General features: G+C 40.2%; 1 protein-coding gene and 1 long non-coding RNA gene across 9 annotated transcripts in view; one reads left to right on the top strand and one right to left on the bottom strand.

The window, feature by feature from the left end:
* LOC117606178 (uncharacterized) overlaps positions 1 to 25614 on the bottom strand; it is a 132860-nt gene that overhangs the window by 42278 nt on the left and 64968 nt on the right. For all 5 annotated transcript variants that reach the window (XR_004581914.2, XR_004581915.2, XR_004581916.2 and 2 more), the window contains exon 4: positions 3775 to 3827. This is a non-coding gene — a long non-coding RNA (uncharacterized LOC117606178). The remainder of the gene's footprint in view (positions 1 to 3774; positions 3828 to 25614) is intronic.
* NLG-5 (neuroligin 5) overlaps positions 11394 to 25614 on the top strand; it is a 133897-nt gene continuing 119676 nt past the window's right edge. For all 4 annotated transcript variants that reach the window (XR_013062786.1, XR_013062785.1, XM_076690260.1 and 1 more), the window contains exon 1: positions 11394 to 12460. The gene's annotated coding sequence lies outside the window, so the exon portion shown is untranslated. The remainder of the gene's footprint in view (positions 12461 to 25614) is intronic.

Here is a 25614-nt window from a genome sequence, read left to right as displayed (position 1 = left end):
TAGGATACCGAGGTGACGGAGTCGAGAACCTTTCCCGGGGAAACATTTGATGGGCTTTAGACGAGATCAAGTTCAATATGTAGCCACGAATCTAAATCGATTCCACAGGATGCGCCCTGTTTCGTTGAAATCGAGTAATAGTCGTGAACTCCGGGTATCTCGTTTGATGCGTGCCAAGGCGTAAACGCGCCATTCAAAACTTGGATCGATTTTGTCTCTTCTATTTGCGACATAAAACGTAAATAAATAATCCTTCGTTAATAATATTAAATTTTACATTCGTGATATTTATCTTAACTACAGCAACGACACATTTCCCCTGAATCGAGTCATTGTCATATGCACCCTGACGCGTTTCTTACATTTTCCCAGGGGTTATTTTTGCTCCGGCAGTTGCCGAAGTCGCTTTCTTTCTGTTTAACTTGCCAGTTCTTTCCTCTAATGTTTCCTTAGTTTCCCGTTTCCCTTATTTTCGTCACGATCTCAGTACTTTCATTCGAGTCGCTTTCTTCTCGATTCCTATCTTACTTCATTCTCATTTTTATTTTCGCCAACTACGTGTTACCACTGCTCTGCTTATAAACACAAACAGCTCTTTATTCTTACTCGTTTGCTTTGTTCCATTTAAAAGCGTTATAAACTGTATTATGGCGCAAACAAAAGCAGGGAAATAAATGATTCTGAATAAAACAAATAAAAATTCTAAAAATTGAATAAAGAAAATTATTATCCTAAAATTGTATGCAATTTAATCACAGTCTGGAAGTTTGAAATTTATATGAAAATCTCGAGTATCACGAAAGATAGAAGAATTTCATTTAAAGGACGATGATGAATGAAATTCAACATGCTTGCAAATTACAAGATTCCTCTCTGGATACATTCGTTGAAAACTCATAGCAAGGTCCGCCTGGAAAGGCAGGATTAGAAATGGTAGCCATGCAAAACGTCGGACATCATCAATATGCATAACCTGGAAAACGACCAAACACACCGATATCGATGCTCTAGGATACTGTTAGGTGGCACGTTTTGCATTCTCTTTGACCCTTAAATTTGAGCCTGGAAACGTAACGTGGTCGAAGGTGTTTCCACGACTACGCTTGAAACGCAAATCTCCTCTGATATCGAAGGACACAGAATTCCTCTCATTTTCCACTTCTTTCTTCTTCTTCTTGTTCCTTTGCCGAGGAACACGTCGATTCATCGACTCCTTTTCAGTGTTCATAGTGAAACGAGAAAGAAATGATAGGCTTCTTTCAGAGAGGAGCCTTTTTCAATTTATCCACGAACCAGTGGCTTAAAGTAATTTTTCCGTCTAAAATTCTAGAATTGTACAGCACAGAGGTTGAAAAGTTTGAAATTTTAAAAATATTTCCTGCTGAAAAGGAAACGTACGTTTGAGTTCGCAATTTTCCATCGTGAAATTCTTGTTTCAATTCTGTTCGATTCACTGGAAGAACCGGGGACACTGACAAAACTCGATTCACTCGTCGAGCATGTTCTTTGGCTTTCTTTTAGCGCTGCATAACGTTGGATCATTTTGATAGATGAATGGATCTGGTCGCGATAAAGTGCAAAGTTGCCGCGTTCGTCGAGCGAGAAAGTTAGTTATTCAAAGGTCGTGGAAAGTTCGTCGGTTGCCGAATTGAAAAATTGAAAAGTTTCGTTCGAGTTGCTCGAAGCAGAGTGCCTTGTTCTCTTCCCTTTTTCTTATTAGTTTAATCGAAGAACGAGGAGAAGGGAAATTTCGCGAATAAATATTTTCACTCGGAGCTGGGATTCAATTTGCGAGAACCATTTCGAAGAAGGCAAACAAAGAACAATACAGTAACTACAAACATAACAAAAATTTCCTAGAGTTCAAGAGTTACAAATCGTTGGGAATTCTATAGCCTCGGGGTAGAAAGAAAAGAATTTGTAAAATTCGAAAGCCCTGTGGACAGGAATTGCAGAAGGTCAACAACTGTCGCAGATGTAACTGATAATCAGAGAAATTCAATGGAGCGCGTTAGGAGAATGGGAAAGAGTGCATACACGAGTAACGATCCTTCGAATCCATTCTCGTTACAGTGTGAAACGAGGCTGACACGACATCGGTCCGAAGTGAAACTCCCTTGCTCGTGGAAGAAATGCTCCTTTGGGAGGAGCCATTTCCACGGAGCCAATCGGCCTGTCCGCTTGCGTAAAGCTTGACGACCCATAACGCAATTTTTCAAGCACGTCGGACCACTGTCCTCTTACCAGACGAGAGAACGAACCTTCCTCTCTCGCATACCTGAAAGATCAAAAGAAGATAGGAGAAGGAACCCTGGAACGTGATACACGTTCTCTTTTCCATCTCCATTTTACTTTCCCAGACGAGTGTGTACTCGACGAAATATCAAGGAAAATGTTAAACAAGAAAAGAGTAGCAAAGCAATTGTAGAAAGTTTGTCAAAAGCCCTCGAGATCAGTAGTATAATTCAATAATTAAAGTAGCACACTGAGTAATTTCCTGTCACACGCTGGGAACACGAGTTACAACAGACTCGATGATCGTCGTCGAATGCAAAACATGTGCCTAATTTATTCATACACCGGTAGAGAAAGCCGATAATGGCGGTTCTTCGTCGATTCTGTGAGTCGTGTAATTAGTCGTGCAAAAGGCTTGTAGGAGAAAACGAGTTGGTTGGTTGAAAACGGCTCCCGAGGGATCGACACCGGATGCAAGAAGCCGGATATCCGTTTTGTAGGTGGGGAAGAAAGGAAACGAAGAAGAAATTCAGACAGAATTGTCATTAACCTGTGGGTTGTTTCGGTTAATGAGCTACACGATCACCCTTTTGTCATTAAGGATCGGGAATGTTTTTTGCCACCCTAATAAACATTTACTACGAAGTGAAATATACCGTCGAAAAATACATGTTTTAAAGTAGTTTTAAGATTTTTTTAAAAATAAAATGTTAAATAATGAGAGAAATACAGCTCTTCTCGAGATCACTTGCAGTGGCCATATCTTCCAAACCGCTTATTTAAAATCAAAACCAAAGAAAACTGAGTTAGTATATTGTATTGTTAAGGGCCTGAACGAAGGATTTTGCGAAATTTTGACTTTCACCAAAACGACAGCAATTTTACTGAAAAATTCGGTTTTTGAAGTGGTCAAATTTTGTTTCCTTTGCGATAAAAAATTTTATTTTTAAGAAATCTTAAAACTACTTTAAAACGTGTATTTTTCGATGGTATATTTCGCTTCATAGTAAATATTTATTAGGACAGCAAAAAAAATCTTGAAAATTACCCGATCCCAACTAGGCGTAATCCCTTAAGGTTTGAAATTTTCCTCTATCTCAGCGCAGGGAAAATTAGTTTCTCTTTCATAAAATTTCAAAAGACAAACGGATGTTCGAAGCGCCACGTACATACTCATTAAACGTTCAATTTACTTTGCTCGTTGCAATAAACATCGCTTTGGTTTCGAAGGAATTTTCTCGCCGTACGTAAACCTGCTTGTTAAACACAGGGGTATTATTAACCGAGCATATAACTCTATACCATGTTAATTCAATCTGATTACGTTGAAAACGAAGTATCCCGCAAAATCGCTAATCTGATCCTGGACGTAGCGAGCAGAAAATATCCGCTTAATTCTGAGGAGAACACCTAAATCACTTATACTTCCGGAAAGGTCGTTAAATTGCTTGAAAATGGGTTCTGTAACGCGTTTACGAAATACCAACGCGATTCCCAACTCGTTGAAAAATAAATTCTAAAAAAAAAGAGCAAACTTACCGTGAAAAAGGGAAAACAGATCCGTTTGGTCTCACCCTGTCCATGGCGCCCATCTGTCAACAGAAAAACATAATTTTTATATTATTTTACTGAAATTTCTGAATATTCCATATTTTTATAGACAGGCTAGTGAGAAAATTGTTAAAATCATGAAATATTTCGCGACTGGTAACGAAAGTCAGCAAAGCTCAGACCCATCATCCGAGCAACAAGTGCCTTTTTTAGACGGTCTGGTAAAATCTGAAACGTTGCGAGCGGGCGGATCGTTATCTAGAAAATTAATCAACCGTCTAGCATGGTGAAAGGGCCGACCGAGCTTGGTAACCCTAGAACGTAACGAGGCGAAACTTCGTTACCCTTAAAGCGTGAACATCGAGATTCGTGGTATTCTGTTCGTGTCTCATCCAGCTTCTGATAATGATATATTAATTCGGAGAAATTAGATTTCCCGGGGAATGAATAATTGTTTAGTCTAACAATACCTACAATTCCAAAGTCAAATATTGAATTTCAGATAATGTTATTTTCACTCTGATATAATTAATTTTGTTGCCTGACGTTATTGCTGGTCGATAAATATTGAACAGTTAACTTCGAGAGGATTCGCGGATATTTCAAGATAGCAGTTAAGGAAATTTCAAGCAGTAACGCGTCGGCGAGTTAATGGGAATACTTTGGAGTAATTAGATCTTCATAATCGATTCCGTAGCGACGGGTTTAATCGATCGCGAGACGTACAACTCATGATTGCGCGGCCTAATGAGCCGAAACTTCATTAACCTTGCAGCACTGAAGTCCGGCTACAAACAGCGCCGGCTTCGCGTAACCGTCTCGACGATAACGAACTTAGTACGCCAAACTACGTAGAACTTGAAGTAACTTGTTTTTGTAATTAACAAGGGTACAATAACAGATGAATTTCGCTAACGCGGCCAATCGAAAGTTCGATGAAATCCTTCGCAAGAATTCTAATCTAAATATAAAGAAACAGAATTCCATTGTAGCAGTCGCGAGAATTCGACCGATCGATTTTTATTAAAAGAATAAATTTCCCTCCAGAAATTATTCGTTCGCATAGAATTAACTTGTTTTTGTAATTAACAAGGGTACAATAACAGATGAATTTCGCTAACGCGGCCAATCGAAAGTTCGATGAAATCCTTCGCAAGAATTCTAATCTAAACATAAAAGTAACAGAATTCCATTGTAGCAGTCGCGAGAATTCGACCGATCGATTTTTATTAAAAGAATAAATTTCCCTCCTTAAATTATTCGTTCGCGTGCGTTACCGTTGCAAGTGTAAGTTTTCATGGGGAACAAATGATGTAGATTTAAGTCGGTTGTGAAAGAAAAGGCGGTGCTCGTTTTGCATAGCAAAAGTCGAGGCTTAAAGGGGTTAATCACACACTTAAAGGTTAATGTACATCAGCGGGCGGCGCGGTATCAGTAATACGAGTATATACACCCGCGAATATGTACATTATGTGTAGGTATGCATATACGCGGTTGTGTGTACACCGGGTACATATATGCAGCTGTTCACTGCACGCAAATTATTACACTCTGCTTTGACGTAGCCTCTAAAGCGGCGACGGGTTAAGGATATACCATCAAAAGGAATCTCATCAAAATATCTTCGGGGCGCGTTCGACATTCTACGTAAACGGATCATCCTTTCTCAGTTAGAACATTTTCAAAGTTACTATAATATCCGGGCTGTATTAACGATATAATGTTTACACGGAATACCGACGCGACGGTCGAGAAACGTTGAAAGAAGAGGGATGGAAATGAAGGGGAAAATTGACGATAGTAGGAAAAGTATTTTCCGATATTGGAAAAGGTATAAGGGAGCCATAAACTTCGGCCGGACTGGCCGGACAAGATTGCTGTTCGATTTTTCTGAGGCACAGCTGGATCTCCTTTGGCCAGACAGCATCAGTACAGGGTCAAAATAGACGGGATTGGGTCAATAGATGGTCGGAATGGTGCAATGGAGAACGGATACCGAAGATTGTCAGTCGAGTAGCATAGGCTGAACCAGCTATTCTCAACTGCCGGTCCGCGGAGAATTTTTACTTGTTCGCGTTAAAAAATTTTCTTATTGAAAAAAAAAATAATAAAATTATGAAATCCTGTAATTCAGCTATTTTTAACCGCGGGTTCGCGGAGAATTTTTACCTGTCCAGGTTAAAAAATTTTCTTATTCAAGAAAAAATAATAAAATTTTAATTTATAAAATTACGAAACAAAAATATTTTTAACTAATTTTAAATTTACATAATTTATGATTAGCACGGCACTGAAGACAAATTCCTGTAATGCAGCTATTCTCAACCGCAGGTCCGAGGAGAATTTTTACCTGTCCATGCTGACAAATTTTCTTATTAAAAAAAAAAATAATAAAATTTTAATTTATAAAATTACGAAACAAAAATATTTTTAACTAATTTTAAATTTACATAATTTATGATTAGCACGGCATTAAAGACAAATTCCTGTAATGCAGCTATTCTCAACCGCCTGTCCGCGGGTCAAAGAAGGTTGAGAAACGCTGGGCTGAACAATCATAGGTGAGTAGATAAGTAGAATAGATCAGTGGATGGTCAGGCGAGTAGAATAGAAAGCTATAGGTGTAACAGGTACTCTAACCGCAGAAACGGAATAAGTACACTGTGTGGTTAGACTAATAGAATTCTCTACGTGACCGGACAAGTTGAATAGCGAGTCGGCCGTGAATCCGTACACCCCGCGCATAGTTCACCGATACGATTCTACATCCCCCGAGCGTGTAACTCGGCAGGCGATAAAGAAGTGGATAAAAAAAAAAGGTAAAGTCCGCGTATTCAGGTGTAAAACTATCTCGCAGATGCAAATGCGGCTCGCATATATCAGCGAAGCAGCGTCCGCAGTTGTATGCACTTTTGCGCGCAACTAACAAATTGCCGGTTCGCGCGTACGTCTCTGCTGGTTCGCTTGCTCGCATATATTCCGCCAGCACGTACAATTACTTTCCTCCCTACAAACAGAAGTTACACGCGCGCCTGTGCTCGATACCGATATAACGAACAGGAATTACGCGCGGCTTCCGCGAATTTCGCCGATTAAAAAGTCTTGCTCAGCGTCCCATGAATCGTGAGGATGAAATAAAGTTGACAGAGAAAATCGCGAGGGAAAGATGGAAAGTCGATTAGTACAGAGAGATGGTAATCGTTATCAATTCACCGAGGCGTCGAACTAATTACAACGGGGCGGGCTAATTGCGGGCCGATGAAACGCGCGCGTTTTCAAGCCGCTTAGATCGCGAGCATTCACCGCGATACGCCGGCCCGCCGCGTGTAGATTACGGCGCGGACGGAACCGTGTACGGGTTATCGTATCGAAGGCACAATTCCAGCGCGCACGTCCCCGCAGAAGCGGTAATTGTGCACGCACACGCGCGTAAAATCGTACACGGTCCCGTCTGCACGCGGCAATCTGATAAATGGAACCGGTACCTACATCATCCGACGAATCGACCGCGAAGCGGCGCGAGTTTGCCCATCCACGCGTAACCCCCGACGATGATTCGCCGGCAAAAGGTTGGATCGTTGGACGTTGGGGTAGAGATGGTCTTCGATGGTTAAAGGGAAGTATGGACAGATTATTCCGAAGCAGCTCTCCCTCGAGGTTAACTCGATTGCGAGCCCTTCGCCCTTTCCAGCGCGCTATCTACTCTCCGCTAGAACTATGCACTCTGATAATCATGCACCAGATCATGTTTGATTATGCACTTAGGAATCAGAGGGATTGCATTCCGAGGGTAAAACATTAGAATAAAAAAGAAATTGTACTGTGACTCCTCCAAGATTACTGTGGTCTAATTTCCATATTGCCACAGTGGCAATAAAAACGGTGGTTGAACTATTAAAATTGAAATTAAAAAGTCATATTGCAATATTACCAATTGCAAGTGCCGACTCGCCGGAACCTGATCGGGTTTACGCTATGAACACGCTTGATTGACTCGGCGCGGTACTAAACGCCAGTGGCAATATAGGAATAAGAGCACAGTGGCAGGAATCTTGGAGGAATTACTGAATACAGGGAATGAACGGGCAAGTAGTATAGGTAAATGATAAGTCAGACATAGGAGAACACAGCAATATCTGGTTATGAATGGAATACCCTTCAGACTAAATTATGCATTATTTACGTTCCCTTATGCATAGACTATAAATTGATCCTAATTATACATCCAAACTTGTAAGCTATCCCTGATAATCTTCCAGGGTAGATATGGGTTCACCCTCAAACGGTTATAATCATAGACGGACAAATCAAGTGTCCTTCAAAGTTATCGCCGGTTAACACGTTTATGGTCTATTTTACAATCTTAGAAACTCCATTAGCCGAGTCCCCATTAGCCTTTCGCTTCAAGTTTACTGACCTAATTACTGGAATATGTAATGTTGCGATCGGACAAGCTAACTTTGGGGCAAGCGCTATTCTGAAATATTCAGAATCGAGTGTGTTAACTAGAGGCTTATGGCATATTATAACTTTGATTCTATAGTTTTTCGAAGTAATCTTGTAATTAAGAAGACCTCAAAGAATGCTTGTAATTATTATCTCTGAAATCGACCGTATACTTCGAGGCTCTTTCAATTTACCTTACACCTTTCATTCGTCAATTAGCACTTTCGCGACAGTTCTCCAAGCAGTTGTGAAGTGCACTCGTGTTTCCGGTTGGTTAACGGGCCGAGTACGCAACGAAAGACGTTCAACAGCGCGATGCGTCCGTCAGAATCGCGAGCAAAGCGGCGGAAATGTCGAATGGAACTCTACCAGTCTCGCCTGACCGCACACGCGACGAACAAACCGGAAGTTTCCAGCCAGCTATAGCGATCCGTTAGACGCGTGCACTCAACTTTGCTGACTCATAAGGGAATCGTGAGTAGGGTAAACGCGTGCACGCGTCGTTGAAGAGAGCATCCAGTTACGGAACAACAACATAACGCGAACTTCTAACGCAAGTTTCCTCGCGTTAATGCTCCTTTTATTATTCCGCCTTTGTTATTACGTCATAGTTTCCACGTGTTCGCCGAGATAATTAATTTTCCTATTAACAACTGTCCAAAAGAGCTTCGCGTTGTTTAAATCGTTGCGAAACTACGAAACTCCGATCTACGCCTGCTTTCATATATTATATTTGAAATTTATAAACAAAGTTCGGAGAGTGTCTTTGAAATAAGAGGACGTGTAACTTCAGTGTCTCTTATGTTTTTCTCAAATGACAAGAAAGAAAATTTCACAGTCAAGCTAGGGGGAAGTGTCAACAGAAATATGTGCATGAAAAATACCGGTGAAATCAAATTCTTTTGTAAAAGAAAAGGATAGCTATGCGAGACACGCTTTACTTGCAATACCTCGTGCACAAAGTGGCCAGCTTCTTTGAAACGGTATCACCAGTTATTTTTGCTGTACTCTCGACTTCGGAATCCTTGCTTCGTACATTTCTGTCTTAACACTAGATTGCCGGACTCGCATCCGTCGAAATAGATATAGCACGTATGGATTTTTGGAACTAAGGAGTGGGGAGAGGAAGGAATTAGTATTTGTATACATTTCATATTTCTGTTAAAAACTAAAATATGTTTTCAAAAAAATTATTTAAATTTTTCTATATACAGGGTGTCTCGCGACTCATGGCCAACCGATTAAGAGGTGATTCTACACGTAATAATTTTTTCCTCCGTGTTTTCGTTTTCGAGAAAATCGAAGTCGAAAATTTACTCGAAAATTACTTGTTTCGATTTTCTCGAAAACGAAGACACGGAGGAAAAAATTTTATTCTTTCTTTATGACTCATTTTTACATGTAGAATCGCCTCCTAATCGGTTGGCCATGAGTCGCGGGACACCCTGTATATAGCAATATGTTAAGAAAATCCCACGGCGTGTTTCTCGGTTTATTAAACGTGAGAAATTAATATTGTCAAAGGATGCTTAAATCAGAATTAGTCCCCTGCGATTCACCGTGAATTTGCGTAAAATATCCGACTATCATAGCGTCAAATTTCTCTCTTCACCAGCGAGAAGGCAAACTTTCGCGAAGATCAAAGAAGAGAAGTTTCCACGAAAGCTTCTCGTCAGAGCGTGGAGGAAACAACGCGTCTAAAGTCACATTGTACGGGGATGAAAATTTAAATTAGCGCGTTTCACGCGCGACACGAGGAGTCGTGCAGGCCGGGCGAAATTCGGGATGAATTTTCGTAGGGGGGTGGATGAATTCCGTTCCGAGGGGTGAATTCATGTTTTACGTGTGCCGCTTTAAGTCCTTGACGCGTCGCTTGAATTCGCGTAACTGCAACCCCCAGACTGCGATACAGTGCATACACGTGCACTAATCTCGCGGTTTCTCGCAAATCCTGCTGCGAGCTCGCAATCTTACACTCCTACGAGATTTCTATTCGCCGATCTTTCAATACAGTTTCACGCTGCTTTCGCTTTCTTTCTCAGTCGTTCTTATTCGTTATACGTATACTTTATGCTTAACGAAGTACTTAAAAAAAAAAAAATTAGGGGTTGAGATTTTTTATGATTTGTTATAATTTAATATAGAGAGTGCTCCTTGTAACTGGGTCAAGCTGTTCTTGTAAAAAATTTCTTTTACGTCAGTCGATTCTTTGAATATTTCAAAGAAATATATATTCCAAAGTACATCGTCTAAAAACCACCCCAAACCTTATCTTCTTCCAAGAAAGCTAAACCATCCCTTCTCTCCGCCCCACGCTCTTCAAACAACTATCCAACCCTCGAGTGCACAGTTCGGATTCTTTCCTGCTTCAAATTCGAACCCTGTTAAAATATTTGTAAAAACCAAAATCAATTAGATACGTTTCGTATCTCGTTACCGAAGAACCCTCAACAGATTACCCGTTCTACGCGTGCACGGTAATTGCGAGGGTGGAAAGCTGTCGGTAACAAGAATCGGCACGCAGTCCTCCAACTTCCTGTCGACTTTCCCGCGCGTTTCGTCGCTCCTCTCCTTTCGGCTCGGCTTCGCTATCCAACGCGTGAGATCCTCGTGTGTACATCCGAGGCACACAATCTCGTAGCAGACGAACGAAACGAACGAACGGACGAACGTCGGATCGATCGGTGGCGGAGGGGTGGCGCGTTTAAGGGCGGACGCTGAAGAGAAGGGAGGGAGAGTGAGGGTCGTTGAAAAAGGACAGAGATCCTTGCGCCGTCGCAAGGCAGGACCGTGGTCGGGGACCAGCCGAAGCCTCCCGACGGAGGGATGAATTTTCCGTCTCCTTCCAACCGCACCCCACTCTTCAGCATCACCCTGTTCTTCCTTGCTCCCTCGTCGTCGCGTCGCGCTCTACCCGGTTAGTTCATTCTTTCCCGTGGTTCAGCTGTTCCCCGTGTCTCTGTTTATTCCATAACCCCTCTCGTACGCCACCCCCTACTCCCAGCATCCTCCACTTCGTCCTCTCCGTTCACATCCCTCTACGCCGTTCATCTCGGTCCGTTTTACGCTCTCCTACCCTCTGTCTCCCACCACCCACACCCCTCTACCGACCTTCTCCCTCGCTGCTAGCAGCCCTGCAAAAACAAGCATACGGGGATCCCCAGTAGCACCCTGGTACACAGACCAGGCCAGAACGTCACACCGGGGGTGGCACTGGTACCAGGTAACGTGGTAACGTGGCAGTCCTCCTCGTCGTCGTTGTCCTTGCCACGTCACCACACACGGACACGTCGTGTCACGTGCTGCTGCCGCCGCGTCACCCGGCACCTCATTCGCTGACCTCTAATTCTCGGTCATCCATCATAGACGATTCCGGGTGGAATCGAAGAAGGATTCGAAGGTTATAGCCTGACTGATGGACACCGCGAAGACGTGCTGTCATCGTGATCGTTCGCTTGCCTCCGTTTCAGTAATGGGTTACAGTGAATAATTTCCAACTTCCGATTGATCAACAGTGTTTAACATGTGCGACGATCGTGTAGACAGTTGTGCGCGGTTGATCTTGGCGAAACGGTTCCCTTCGAATCACCAGGGAGAATGGGTATCCTAGATTCTTTGTAAGCCAGTGATTCATCGACTCGTCTATCGGCGGAGGTTATCCAAGCGTCCGATTGAATCTTATCAGCTGGAACGATGAAAGGGGTAGATAGCCAGATTGCAAGGCTGCTCGATAAGACAGCGGCGAGGCAAGAATAACAAGAGAACAAAGGGACTTCGATCCGAGCCGAGTTCTTTCTCGATTCCGTCAGTTTCCGGCTAGCTAGCGCACTCGAGCGTGAACACGTGCCCGCTCCACGTAAATCCAGGCCAACCAGAATAACCATCGGGGACAATCGATTCCACCGGTTGATATTTTCTTTCGAGACCAACCTCGATACACCGGTGTCGGTGAAGTTTGACGAATCGTTGGACATTCACGAAGGGCTTCTTGGAAAAAAAAAGAAAAAAAGAAAAAGGAACACCGGTGACAAAACGTGTGCTTTTCGTTGGATGTGTAGATGGGTGTTGTTGCCATTTGTTCGCTTGACGCAGTGGTGACGGGAAGTAGCGGTGTTTGTCACGTTTCCGGAAGTGAATGGAGCGCAGCGTTTCGGACGACAGATTATTGCGAATACGAGGAACGGATACAGTGAAGTGAAGCGGACCGATCGTTTCGTCACGTTGATGGGTAAGTTATATATTTTATGCGCGATACGACGGATTTAGTTTCGATACATGTTACAAATTTTGTCGTAAAGTGTTCGCTTCGACGATGCCGTAAATTGAATAACGAATAAACACGAATTTTGAAATTATAATTATTATTATTATACAAAGAGCTTGGATTATTTCATTCTGACGAGAGTCTTATAAGAATGAATTATGAATACTCTCTGTGGAATACGTATAAACTATCAGGCAATAAGGTAGAAAATTAAATTTCTGAAATGAGAGCAAAGAAACTAAGCTGAAAGTATGGGTGGTCATGAAAACATCACGCAACAAGTGTAAAACGTATTTGTAATTCATACACCGTGTTTCTATTCTTAGCTTTTCATATGAAAATTAACATATGAGAATAGATTCATAAATCTGATGAATTATTTTTCATTAGAATCCACCTCGAATAGAAAATGTATTCAAATAAACAGATCCAACTTCCATTAGTCGCTGGATGGTTTTCAGTTTACTGAACGCACCCCGTTACTTTTCGATGTTGAAACAATAATAGAGGAATATGGTTTTCTTTACCGTTGCGACGGTAGAAAGAATTTCTTTCGATCAATCGCGAAACGAGTCGCGCGACCGAGAAACTTCACTACGATGGGAAATGGAGAGGAAAATTGAAGACAGTGGAAAAGTATTCGCCGATATTGGAAAAGGCATAGGCGCACGATAAAATCCAGCTGGACTGGTAAACAAGGTTGCCGTTCCATTTTCATCTGACAAACAACTGAGAAACAAACGCTTTTGCGAACCACCAAACCGTGAAACTCTTTATTTCTAATCATGGTTCTGGTACGTTGAACTAATTACTTTACACCTGTTGACAATGAATTTTAATTTTATACTCAATAGCACTGAATAATCGCCCTAGAAAATGATTATCACAGTGGAATGGGTAAATGTATAGTCAGAAATACACAGGGGATATGGCTACATTAGTGGTATAAGCAAAACAAGTGATAAGGAGTAATAATTAGTCAGACGTGCAGCACGTGGCTAGGCAAGTAGTATAAGACAGGGGATGGTCAGACAATTGCTAGTCAGAAAAACGTCTATGACTGGTCATGCAAGTAGAAGAGACCAGTAAATAACCGGACAGTAACGGAGCAGTGACCAGTCAAGTAGTACGAGTACCGTATTGTTCAGACGAGCAGAGTACCAGAGAATGGTCAGAAAAGTAGTATGAGACGACAGGTGGTCAGACAAGTGGAACACGGCTGTAACTTAATCAGACTAATAGTCTGACATTGGTTTATTACCAGACACATGAAATAGGTAGAATAGAGTCAATAAAAGTTGAATTGTTTAAAATGATTCAATTCTTTTTTTCTAATTAAATTCAAGAATTAGTCCTGAAGTTATATAGTACTTGAATTCTATTCGAAGCTTATGGAAGAAAGTTTAAATTTAGCCCAGAAGGGATCGATTAATGGTGGAACTTTCAAATGAAACTTTCAAATAATCGAATCCAGCTTTTGCGATTGTTCTGATAAAATGAAGTGGCATGTAACTACGATAAGTTCATAGCTCTTATTTTAACAATATTTTTAATCGCAACGAATCGAATAAATAACTCGATGGATGGTTTGAAATTATTAACCTTTCAATCAACGAGTTTGCTTTCAATAATATTAATTACGATTGTTAACAAGCCGCGCAAATGGATTTATTATAAATTATTTGTAACGGTTAATTTCCAATTAATTCGAAATATTACCACAGGAACGAGAGGTCTAGGTTTAATATTCGTTGTACAATTATTAGCTTTGCGGGAAAATTATTAATAACAATTGTATACATATCTGTAGAATTTGATTGAAGTTTTATCATTTGTAATGAGCTTCGTTGATTATTGATACAGTAATCAAATTACCAATGAAAATTAATTACAAAATGATTAAAAATCTTTTTAAAAGTTAAACTTAAACAGATTTAAAAAAAAGAAACACTTATTCGCGAGTGGAAAGACTGGAAAAACCGGATGCGCGAAATCGATAAGCATCCACGGAAATTGAGTTGCTCGGCTCCGTATTGGTAGTGGAACGCGATCGAATGAACTTAGTTCGTCGGCCAGTTTTTCCGATCGGCCGATCGAATCAATTTAACCGGCCAACTTTTCTGTCGCAATAAAACTTCTTGCGCGAATATGCACGCTCGTAGCGATACCCTATTATTGAGGAACGCGACCGACACCCCCAGTCTCGCAATCATTCCCTCTGCAAACTTCTACATCGAATCAGTTCTCTTTTATTTCTGATCAAATTTAAAAAAAAAAAATTAATTAATTTCTCTAAGATTTCTCGTTTTTCCATTTGCAATTTGCGATACGTATTGGGTGAAAATGATTAATGCAGTTTCGAGAAAGACGCGTTTAAAGTTTTCGGTAATATTAATAAGCAGACAAAATTCAAAATTCGAGTACTTGTTAGAGATTTTTCCCACCCATAATCTTTTGCCATATCATTTTTAAGACATCAAGGCACATTTTAAGCAAAAAAAAAGTTTCGATTTTTTCAAAATTCTAGAGTGGCTTAACCCCTTAAAGATACATGTTTGTCGAAATTCTGGAGGACAGCTTTTACTTTACTCGTCCGTACGAGGAGAAATTCAGCAAGCATCGTGGAGCTGGGAAAAGAGAGCTCTTGCATACTAGCCTAGTTCCCGAGGCGCGATCAAAATGGATTGAAACGTGGCAGGGAAAAACGTCGTGGAGACACTTGGCCCATTCATATCGGGATACATCAGCTGCTCTCTGCGGTTTGGACTGTTCGCTGAGTTTATGCGAGATAATTCCCAGCGGTCCAGCATCCGTCAGTGTCAACCGTCGGGAAAAGAAGTTCTGTAATACGCGGAAAAAAGTACTGCTCCGCTTGGACAACCGACCATCCTTCGATCCGACCAATGAAACGAGTTTCTTTCGTCGTTTGATCGTATATCCTCGACGAATCGTCGCTGACAGGATCGGTTTAATTTCTCATTTTGCTCAATTTTTGGATTCGTAAAAAAGCTGAGACGATATTACAAAATTTTATTTTCGGTTCCTTGTAATTAGGGGTGGAAATAAAAATTTTTTTCCCTCTCCAAGAGAAATAAAACCAGAAAATGGCTTTTGTGAATTTCCTTAATTTATAAGTAATTCTTCAACATAAGAGAGTCATAGATTTAGGTAATTACTTTCTAATTAAATTAAAATAATTACGGTCTCTTCCAGGAAGATCTTTTTTTTCCCCCTCAAACCTGACACTCGGTTTCCTTCAAATTGAATTATACAGATGAGTCCAAGAACACTTACAAATATTAAAGAGTACTTAGTTAAATATGAAACCTATCCACTTTAATTAACACCACTTCTTAGTTACATCATCCATTTTCATGCTAAATATCCGTGAAACTCTTGAATCTCGCGTTGCCAAATCCAAATTGATTTTCACAAATTCCGACCTTTTTATCCATCCAGATATGGACGCTTAAAATGGATCAAAAGTATCCGCAATTTTTTCTCAAAATGGCGAATCGTTCAACGTTTGACAGAGTGGGAGAGTGGAGGTGTAGAAAAATGGGGATTACAAATGGCAACGATCTCCCGTGATAGTTTCGCCGCGATTCCAGAGATGGAACGGAAATTGATTTTTTATCGACGAGTAAATAGAACCGCGTTTCCATAGGATTTTCGTGCTGTCGGTTTTGCGAAATGGAGAGTAGGTATTGTTATTCATTTTCACAGATTTCGAAGCGAATAGGGAATATTCGAGGTAATAGCAGTAAAATATTTGTAACGTTTTTTGGTGATTCAATAGGAAAACTACAGAATTGATATTTTAATAAAAATTATTAATTTATAAATCAGTATTTCCGAAGTTAAAATCGACGCCGTTAATATACGAAAGCAGTGTGATTTCACTGAACATTTTGAGTTACGGTGCTCAACGTGTCCAATTGGGTTAGCTCTCTTGAAACCCTTTTCCTCGCTTTTCTCACGCGACCTCGAAAGGTCGAAGAAACGCGAGACCTGCAGGAGATTAAGCACAACCATCTCCTGGAACTGCAACCTTAATTGGAACCACGAAAAAGGCGCAAAAAATTCGTTTAATGAGGGACTAAGGGTTGCTTGTCGAGACGCCGATTTTCTACCGTCAACCATCACGATATTTATCCAAGCAGAATATTTTTTCGGAACTTTTTCTCCCCTCTAACGTATTCTGATTTATTTCTTCAATTATCCCCGACGATTAAGATTTTTAAAATATGTTTATCGCAGAGAAAATATCAAAATATTTATCACTTTAATTGAAATATTGCAAAATATGATTAAAAGAAATTGAAATGGAAAATTTTGTTTCTTTCGAGAGAAAGTTAATTCCCGCTGATAAATGGCCAGCTCGAAGATATTTTATAATGGCAATTTAAGGTTGCGTGATGTAATATTCAAGCTGCAATTTCTATAAGGGCTCACGATATCGCGTTGGTTGATGATAGCGATCGCGTTGACAGAAAGCCGGCCGAAGCTGTTTCATTATCGAGTTTCAAGTAGAGTGATATTTCAAGGGTATTATCGCCATAAATTGAGCCATCTTCCCATCATAGCTGAAAGTTTCACTTTGTTCCCTTAAAGAATCTATTGGAGGCTCGATGCGAACGGACAGAGTGTACATCAAAGGCTGAAAATTATTTTCCATTCAAGAAATTGGCTTCTTTAAAAAAGGAAAAATTGCAAAGTGCTTTCACGTCAACGAAAATATAATGCTGAATTGATTTAATTAATTATAATAATAGAAGAAAATATCGACTACCCTTGAAATAACATCGCTGTTGAAAAATCAACCCTTGAAATTTCTAATAATTTCTAATATTTTTCTATCGTCACGGTTACCTTTTTAAGAAATATCAAAGATTTCTTTTGAAACCCTGACAAAACGTGTACAGAAAAAAAGTACAAACGATCGTAAAGCCCTCGTTACTGGCTCGCACCCTGTACGAGTACTTTCAGACACAATCTGAAAGGGGTTGCATTGAGACAGGTATCTTCTGGCACGAGTGAAGCGTGTAAAATCCTCGCAGCGAGTTACGAAGATAGCATCGGCGAGGAGAATATAATTGAACGACGCGTGAGAAGGGTTGTTCGCGAGCAAAAGGGGTGGATGAAACGAGAGGTCGTCGTGAAAGGGGCACGAAAACGATGTCTCTCGCCGTCGAAAAAGGCGGCTCGCAACCCCGACGACGACGATAATGATTTATTAATAAGACCTGGATGGTCGGGACTGAGTATAAGATCTCAAAGGAGGTGAAGATACCTCTCTCTCTCTCCCTCTCCCCTACCCCTTTCTCCTCTTCTTACTGTCGGTCAAAGTTGTCTTTGTACCATGATGCTGGCACGTATCTTTCCTTTTTGCCTCGACGGACTAGGTCGACGGAACAGGATGGCGAAGATGAAAGAGGACGAACATCACTCTGGGGCTTCTGATTCTGTCTTACATCCTTCACACTGGTTCCTTTAGATTTCTCGAGCTGCACGCGAGAATAGCCTTTGTCTCGTCAGTAATGGACGAGTAAGTTTGTCAAATTATTGGGAATTAATTAAAATTTCAATTATTAAAGTCGGTGTTTTCTTAGAAATTAATATTTCTATTTTTAGTCAGCTACTTTTAGTGACGCCGAGCGTTTGTAAAATTATTGGGAATTAATTAAAATTTCAATTATTAAAGTCGGTGTTTTCTTAGAAATAAATATTTTTATTTTTAGTCAGCTACTTTTAGTGACGTCGAGCATTTGTAAAATTATTGGAAATTAATTAAAATTTCAATTATTAAAGTCGGTGTTTTCTTAGAAACGAATATTTCTATTTTTAACCAGCTACTTTTAGTGTCGCCGAGCGTTAAATAAAGTTAGCGGCGATATTATAGTTGATATAGATCACCTCTTCTCTGTAAATTAGACACTTCATCCAGTCTCTTTGGGGTACTCTATCGATCGTTGAAAGCTGAATTTTCCGCTTCACAGCGCGTTTAAATTTAGCTTTTTAAGGTTCGACGATGAAGGGATTCAGCTACCTTCTGTATCCAACGAACTAACTTCCAGATAAATTAAGTTACTTCCCGATGATTTTTAAATATCCTTCTTAAATCATACTTTCACATTTTACTCCACTATTTACACCGTCGATCCAAGATAATTCTGCAGTTATTCTCAGCAGCTTGATAAATTTTAATTTTTTCCTCTTTTGTCACAGGAAAATAGTTGTCGATTTAAGAAGAATTGCGAGATATTTGGCACAAGAAGAAGAGTGAATCGAGGCAATTAAAAGTGAAACGGTGCAAGTTAATTAGTTGTGAAAAATGGGGTTGCAGACGGAAAGTAGCAGACTCTAACTTGGGCTCTCTACTATAAGTCTCTGTTGTCCCGAAGCGTAATGACAGTACCTGTGTTGCCTTTAAATTTCAATGTATATTTCAAACGGAACGCTTTTACCGAGAAAGTTTCCTCGTAGAAATGCGAGGCTCTTTTAATATTTTAATGCTCGATGAAGCAGCGGAAACTGTGCCGTGGAAATGAAACATTAGTATTCAGTTCCTTCTCGTCCGTTATGAGAAACGTTAATACACTGTTTCTATTGTTTCTATTCTTTTTAATTTCTCCTTTTCTCTTTTTTTTTTTTTTTTTTTTTTTAGTCGATTCAAAAAGATTAGAGAAGCAAGAGATTATGTATCATTTGAAAATTTCAGTTTCAAATATATTTTTAAGTGAAATCCGGAATTTTGTATTCCTACATTAATTATCAAATTTCAAATGTAAAATCTGTTTCCAAGTGATAAACAGCCGACACTGCAAATGTTTGCGTAATTCGTGGAAGTTGGTAGTCGCGATTCCAGCGAGGGGACATTGTTCTTCAAGAAGTCTGCCACGAGTTCATCTTATTCCACTTCACCAACTTACAAACGATTTCATCGTGAATTATGACTTTTCCAATCGATGCCTCGAACGAGCTTTCAACGACGAAATAAAAGTTCGAGAAAACAATGCAACCAACCACTTTGACTTTCTATGTCCGCATTCAAATTAAAATAACAAATTGTTCTGCTATGATAACGAATGTTGCGCTCGAACAAGCAAGGGGGGAAAAAAGCAAGACCGCGTAATAAAAGCGCGGTGTTTCTTGAACAAACGGAAATTAATTAGCAAAAATACACGGTATCTCGTTGCCAGCGAGAATATCAAATGAACGAAGCTGCGTAACGACGATAACGGGAAGTGTGCAATTAAATTATATGCATGAAAATAAACTTAGCAATTCATATTACCAACGCGGTGCAGTAATTAAACGCATCATCGAGAAAAGAGTTCGAAATAAAACAAACACAGCGTGGCAAGGATTCAATTTCCCTGGAAATTAAAAATAAATAAAATTGTTTACTCAAGATGCATTTGCATACCGGACAGAATTTCAATAAATTATTCGACGAATGCTTTATTATAAAAGTTTGACTTTCCGCAACAAAGTTGCGGGAAGCGGAGTTTAATAGAAGAAACGTGGGATCAAAAATGGAGATATTCTTGACGGTTCTATCGGATAAAACAGCCCGGGGCAGTTTTGGATAAGTGAGATTAATTTATAGTTGGAATCTCGAGGCGAAATGCAGGAAATATCGACACGCGTTACCGGTGAAGGGTACGCGGGAATATATCATGCAAGACACGACCCCGGGTTATATACGGTTCGTGTTGGCCCTGTGTGACATTTGATAATTCGAATGTCCATTTTCTGGCTGAAATTCCAATCACATTGTTCGAAACGTCGAATGATAATAAGCTAATAATAATACAGACTGATTGCTTTGTAGAACGCTATCAGATTCCAAGAGAAAATAACCAATTTACAGTGGGTCATCAAATTATTAGAGTGACATGAAAAATGGGTATTTCGGATTTGTGTAGATATAGAGCCACAATTTTAAGGTTTTTACATTGTGTAACTTTTAATCAATAATCCTCCACTAATAATATACAAAGCAATAATAATTAAGCAATTCATTTTGATTGCTTTATTTCTGGCCCATACCTCTATCAAACGTTCAATCAATTGACATTTATTATTAATAATATTTCCACAAATTTTCGATAGGATTGAGATCCGAAGAATTTCCAGACCAATCAGCATCAATAGATAATTAAAAAATAATAAAAACTCTGTTTAACTCAGTTTTCATTTAAGAATTAATCATTTTTATGTAAAATCATCAATTTATACGAATGGCTCTAATAATTTGATCACCCACTGTATAATATAAAAATACAGAAAATAATTTAATTTCTTATTTAAACAGTCGTAAAATCGAAAATACATAAACAAGTAGTCACTTCGGTTAGAAAGATTCTTTCAGCGATGGTACAAATACACCCCAGTCCAATTCGAAACATTAATCAGCAGGAACGCAAAGAGGAACATAACTCAATTAACAAAACAAACAACCCCCGGAGCGAAGAAAGAAAACTTTCTGGCGAATCTCCAAGTAGCAACAAGAAAAATCCGAAGCATGTCTGCGGCTAAACGTACGAATTGATTCTCGACAAGAGAAACATCCCCCACTTTACGCAAACAATTTAGCACAATAAATTGAAATAAGGGCCTACTTTGAAATAACAATGTCATCCTTGTGATTAGGATAACAAAGGGGGACGAAAATATTAATTAAGCACCGAAGATCGCGCACGCGATTCTCAGAGGGCGAATTAATAAGCCAACATCAGAACGGTGTTGGTGTTAAAAGTTTTGGAGCGGCATCCGGAAGAGGGTTTTCGTGCCAGGAAGCTTCGAACCCGCGCCACGTTCCGCTTTTTTACGAGCGTTCGTTAGTCGTCCGGCGACTTGTGTCGACACAGGGAAGGGGCGAAACATTTTTTCCTTCTGAAATTAGCTTAACTTCGTTTCTCCTCGTCGACTCTGGCTGCACCGAGAGGGGAGGGAGGAAGAGTAAAGAGGGACACACGGTTAAGTTTATTCCGGGAACTGGGTCGCGTCGTCGTGGAACGAAGCTGCTGGTTGCGACTGAAGCTGTTTAGAAGAGTGGCTGTTTGGAGAGCGGTTTTCTACGGTCGACGAACTCTCGCCACTTTGCGAGTACCAAGTGTAATTTAGAATCACGAGACACGGAAGGATAAAACGTCGCAGGATGTTGGCACCACGATTTTCCAGTTACCATTAATTGTTACAGTTGTCGATCTTACGCTTTTCCTGCTTTTGATGAACTTTTAAGGGTTCAGGTGTCGAGGGAGGTTTAGGGGGTGTTCGAGTAGTCGCAGTACTTTCTTTAAGAAGCTTTTTCTAAATTAAATTAAAGGTGTGTAGAACGAAGAGTTTGTAGCGCGGAAGAGCTGGAAATCTTTTTAAGTGATACGACTCAACCATTAGTCAGACGCTGGGACTAAAATCCCTTTCCAAGACTTTACCAAGTTTCTAGGTTGAATTTCCAATATTTTCTTTTAACATTTGTATATTTTCTACCCTATTCCCTAACTAAACAAGCATAATGCGCCTGGTGGGTGAAATCAGTAACCCACTCTGGTTAGCTTTTTCGTTCCAATATCAACATTACTTACGCCGACAAAGAGTCAAGTGTTGGGACTTTCGAGAGTGGACAGTTTGTCCATACCCGGCGCCACTTGGAGGGTGGTGGCTGCTGGGGGGTGGATATTTTTATATAGCGCAATAACGTCCTTCACCACTGCCGGTATAAGCTAAGGCTTCGGAAAGGCAGAGCGGGTTATTAACTAATACCAGCTATTAATTAATATTAACCCTTTCGCTGCCTTTTATTTAGGTCATGGTGATGACCACTACTAATTATAAGAAAAATGTGCTATTGGCAAAACTGTACCATTATTTTAATATATTTCGCAGTTTTTTGCCATTAAAAAATTTTTATTATGAAATTTGTGGCTCACTGGTGGGAGTTGAAAAATTCGCGTGGCAGCGAAAGGGTTAATTAATTATGAAACAGTGAACATTCATCTCTGAAAACTTATATCACCGAGATTCAATTTTCCTCTCGCATTTCCATATTAATACCTTATCCCGTTCTTAATGCGCGAGTTTATGCATTCGCTAGAGGAAATGCAGAAAGAAAGATCATCCGTATCAAGGAATAGCGCTGCGGCTATCTTTTCGCGCGGAGGTAAAAATAAGCTGAAACGGCGAAGGAGAAAAAGCGTGGCGGGAGGGCCGACTGGGGAAAAAAAGGAGCGTTATCCTCGCCACTGCAACTGATATGAATAATTAATGGGCGGCGACGCGTTCGGGGATGCGTATTCCGGGAGTAGAAGAAGCGTTTTCGAGAAAAAAGCAAAGAATAATGCCGGCCAACCGGTACGCTGTCTGGCTAATTGGCCCATTTAAATTTCATACGACGTGACCGTCGTGTATTTGCAATTGAAATTATTTTATTAGAGGACAAGCGGTCACTTCTGTTTCTCCCTGACAATACAGATGAGACGGATTTCAGACCAACTTCCAACGGGATTATCGTGATAGATGCGGTTATTCCGTGGAAATTAATTTTCAACTTTGTTACTCTGTGAAATTGGAAGATTGAAAATAATAAAATGTGATATCCGATGTTTGAAAATAAAAAGCAATAGGTCGATGTAGAAAACAGGATTCGATTTCCGGTATCGATAAATTGTATTTTTCAGAAATTTCTAATATTAGCACACGAAGATAAACAAAGCTTTATTTTTCCTTTTGTTCACTTAGAGGAAAAGCTGTTTTCAGCTAGCAAAATAATAATTTTTTAGTATTCTTTCAAGCAGCCTGTAATATTTCTTCCACAAAATGACCCGAATTGCAATGGAAAGATGAATGAGACACGACCATACGAATGGAAGCAAAGATATCAAGCAAGCCGACGATATTAAGTTTACAAAAGATTCATGGCTGGCTAGCGGTGGGAAAGCACGTTGGCGGGAAAATATGAGGCATGCTAAAGAACCATCTATCGACTTCTAATTGCACGGTTCAAAGGCTCTCCTTCTAATTTCGAGCTACTTACGTCCGAGAGACGTTCGATATGGGCCAATAAGAAGCTTACCCGACCGTGAAATCCATGGTTACAAAAGATATCTCGAGTGAACAAAGTGAAAAATAGAAAGTAAACGACTGAAAAGTCCATCGATTTTTCTACTCTAACATTTTTACTTATTAACAAATCAGAATATTAAATTTGGAAATTTAAAAAATTCTTAAATTTTATCCAAACGTATTAAAATGAAAATAAACGTTTCTTTAATTATAATCTATAGTTTATTGCTATTTCGATGCATGTTTGAACTGTTCAAAGATACTGGTGAAACTCGTGCGAAACTGAAGGTAGAAACTATTTGTTCGGAGGGATGGGGTCAATGTGGTTCACTGTGACTGACTAGAGACGGTTTGATCAATCCAAGTTTCACTGTAACGGAGTTGCAGTTAACTTGAATCAACTAAATTCGCATTTACTACCCGAGACTGTCTTTATGTACATTCCCTGTCACTCTGTTTATCCGTTCGTCCACTTATGTTTGATCAGCTGCCTGTTTGAATCTCTCGTTTCCAACCGACTGTCTCAAGTTGATCCTTAAAAGTAGCAGTTCAGAAAATAATTATTAAAAATTAATTTCTATTAATCTCGATGAAATCCTCTTTTAATATCACGAGAGCCTAGAAAGGCTCTTAAAAAATGACTCGAAACCCAACACGTGATTCAAGACCAGCGCGATGGAAGCTTTTATGAAAACAACACCGCAGCACGTTCTTATTTTTCTCTCCCCAAGCGTGACCATCCGAATGTCACCCTCTTAGATTTCCGAAAAAAATCATCTGAAATCGGAAGGATAACTTTCCGTGTCGACTGTACAGGCAGATACTTATCCCGGGAACTGGGTCAATTAGACGGTAGGCCGCGAAAAGCAGCCGAGGGCGACGGCCGCTTTTAGGGCAGGCTGTTTAAAAAAGAGAAAAATGACTTTCGCCCAGGGAAACGAGCATCGTGCGAGAAGAAAGGACAGGGGGCGAAGGAAAGAAGGGCTAAAGAGGACAGGATACCTTTTTCCCTGGTGGTAAAAGCACCTTCGAACTCACTGCCTGCTTCAAAGGGGTGAAAGTAACCGGGAAGCTTCTGATTTCTGATAAACATTAAGGCCAGTCTCTTTGGAAATTCGATAAATTTATCGGATTAATTGAATTTCCAGCAGTGGAGGATCATAAATAAAAGATCGGTTTGAAGAAACAAAGTTACCGCAAGTTAAAGTTCCAAATGAACTTCCCCGACGTCCGTCGCGACGGAGATGGCGAAAGAAGGAGGTGAAATGATCTGGAATCGGAGACACAACTGGAAACGATCGTCGCCGATAAAATACAAATTACCGTCGATTTTTCGCTCGCAACGCCCACGAAATCGAATCCGAGCCAATTGATTTCTCCCCAGGAACGCGTATAGCTTCGTCTTTAAGCTGTTCCACGAGGATCCTCCGCGACCTTTTTCTTTTCCTTCGTCCAGCGGGAAGACAAACGGCTGAAAGAAACGTTCGCATCGTCGGCACGTTCTAACCCCCTCGTGCCCGTGCACACACAAGTATACCCTATATCGATCGACACCGGTTCCAGACGGAAATTCTAAGCTGACCCTGATCGATACGTCCCTGTCTCCGGTCGTGCACCCTTCTAAGAGCGGCATTTATTCCAACAAGCAAGATTTATTCGTTGATGGTAACGCGTTTGTTACTGTACATCCAGTACCGCGCTACGTGAGCTGCTTTCTCGAACGGTTACAAAAGGAACATTATTAGAAAGAGATTCTTCAGAACGAGGTGCTAAGGATTAAAAATGAATCGACTGTTTCCGAGGAAATTGGTAGAATTAAAAATTCAACCCTTGGGCATCAAATGTTTCAATTAATTTTTATTTATTTTTTAAAGCGACGAAATGGAAGCTTTAAAAAATTGACAGAAAATAACCGCGGTTTCGCGCCGACAAATTGGCGTAGCGAATCCACGGGTTGCCTTGTCGAAACAATTTCCAAAGTAAAAGAAAAAAAAGAACCACGGAATAAAAAAAAAAAACTATGAACTCCCGAGGGGTAGAAGAATTCG

This window comes from Osmia lignaria, chromosome 9 (genome assembly GCF_051020975.1).
Source record: "Osmia lignaria lignaria isolate PbOS001 chromosome 9, iyOsmLign1, whole genome shotgun sequence".
Lineage (NCBI taxonomy): Eukaryota > Metazoa > Arthropoda > Insecta > Hymenoptera > Megachilidae > Osmia > Osmia lignaria.
Note: the sequence above shows the minus strand (reverse complement) of the source record. Positions and strands in the feature narration are given on the sequence as shown.